Source organism: Lissotriton helveticus, chromosome 12 (genome assembly GCF_964261635.1).
Source record: "Lissotriton helveticus chromosome 12, aLisHel1.1, whole genome shotgun sequence".
NCBI classification, from domain to species: domain Eukaryota; kingdom Metazoa; phylum Chordata; class Amphibia; order Caudata; family Salamandridae; genus Lissotriton; species Lissotriton helveticus.
Window position 1 is genome coordinate 137,068,792 of NC_136073.1, and position 2,015 is coordinate 137,070,806.

A 2,015-nucleotide genomic window follows, 5' to 3' on the forward strand; every position below is an offset into this window, starting at 1 on the left:
TCTGTCCCTTCTCAGCATTTCAGGCATGGGTTGTACTGTGCAGAATCTTTGTTTAAGCCAGGATCAGGTACAGCCTGGGTAGTTTAGCGTTGAGTACAGCCAAAGATTCAGCACCTGAAATGGTCAAGTTTGATCATCTTCTGTGTGTTATATGTACTATGGAAGCATCAGTGGTTTACAGACAGAACCTGTCATACTACATGTGAGCTCATAGCTGCTCTCTCCATGTGAAGCATCGGTGCTGTACATACTGTAACTGCCTGCGTTCTTGTCAGCCTCATGTACAGACTGCAGTTCAATATAGACAATATATATCATTTAGGCTACTGTCATATTGTTGAATACATGTTCGTAACACAGTACATTTCACACAGCGAGGCATTGGTGGTTCAGTGGTAGAATTCTCGCCTGCCACGCGGGAGGCCCGGGTTCGATTCCCGGCCAATGCAGCTAACTTTTTTTTATTGCGTATTGGAGTGATTATTTATGTACTCATTTCTAAAGTATTGGGAATTGTCTTAGAACTTTAATTTAAAGTTGGGCTTACGATTTTGAAACATTGCATCTAGGTTCCCGTTTCTTTTAAAGGGTTTTAGCTGCTTGGAATAATCCCCTCAAAGTAGCTGTCGGATCTGGCGCGAAAATCCAAACTCCAAGCCACGTGTCGGTTTTAATGTGTGCAAAGCACAGCGCAGCAACCTCGCTGATTTTTCTTTCCCTGCACCCCGTCTCTTACTGAGATGACTGAACTCATTTTTGTAAGAAAAGTAACAAAATCACGAAGGTTTGTGTAAACGAGGGATGCCTCCGCAAACGCGCTCAGACTGAGAGAGGACCCAAGACACTGAACCTGCGAGAAACCTCACTCGAGCTTTGAATGGAAATATAGACGCGCAGATAAGTGCTCATTCTCCCAGAGTACCAGTCCGCTACTGAGGCGTACCACCAGTACTCTCCCTACTCTCCCGTTAAATTCACTTGGGAAGCGCTGTACTCTCTAACTAAAGCCACTGGACTGGAGCAGTGCTGAGAAGTGTTGCAGGGTTTCTGTACTCACACAGAACTGTGCACAGAGGAGTGGAACCTCGGCAAATTAGGATGTCCCAAAACTTACCTTAGCAACCAACTCACCCCTTACCGAGCTAGCTACAGTGTCTCATTGGACATATCAAACACCCAATGTTTAGACAAACCAGAACATGAACTTACAGTACCTCAGGGTACGTGGGACTCATGAACACTCTTTCGTTATATTATCATTACAAACCAGATCATGGAGTAAAGAAGACACATGTGCATTTGAAATGTTTATTTACTAATGCCGTCTTCTCAGGCGCAGTATCTTTGATAATACAAGTATACTTATTATCAGTAGCAAAATTATCAGCATAGTTACTAAGACATAAAAAGCGAATGGTGACAGCATGTTAACATGCTGTAATGAATAAGAGTTAACAACACTTATATCTCACCCTCCCTAACACATATATTATATTATTATCTAAGAAGGTCTCTTTGGGTTGTTTTAGGGCGGGCCCATACCTTAGTGTCCTAGCATGAAGGAATCACATCAGCATACACCAGCTCTCTCTGCATGTGCACCGCATCAAGTGTGTTAACAATTCTCGTGCAAAGCAATATCAATCCCGCCTCAAGCCCAAGTTGGCAAAGGCTGCACTTGTGTTATGACTATGAAGGCGTGGAGATCAGACCTCATAACAATTCCATATCGTGTTGCTCCTGAAACTTCAGCACTCTCCGTGCAGACATGGTTTATTAAACAAGACTGATATCAGAGCAATAACATATTATTCTCACATACACCACGGCAAACCACTAGGTTGAAAGCTAAGTCAACAATTAAGGGTCGTGTGCAGAAGTTGCAAGAAAGGAAAAATGGCGTTTAAATCTGAAATGTACCTATGCTAACTTAACACGATATAAGGATATATAGGAGCTATACAACACCCCCCCATGATCCGAGAACGGACTAAATAAGGTAACAGAAGTGCCAT

At 42.9% G+C, this 2,015-nt stretch overlaps 1 non-coding gene across 1 annotated transcript; it reads left to right on the plus strand.

Annotated features, from left to right (window-relative positions):
- The first annotated feature begins 378 nt into the window (after nucleotides 1–378).
- Nucleotides 379–449, plus strand: TRNAG-GCC (transfer RNA glycine (anticodon GCC)). The gene has a single exon. It is a non-coding gene; the product is annotated as a tRNA-Gly (tRNA).
- The last annotated feature ends 1,566 nt before the right edge of the window (nucleotides 450–2,015 follow it).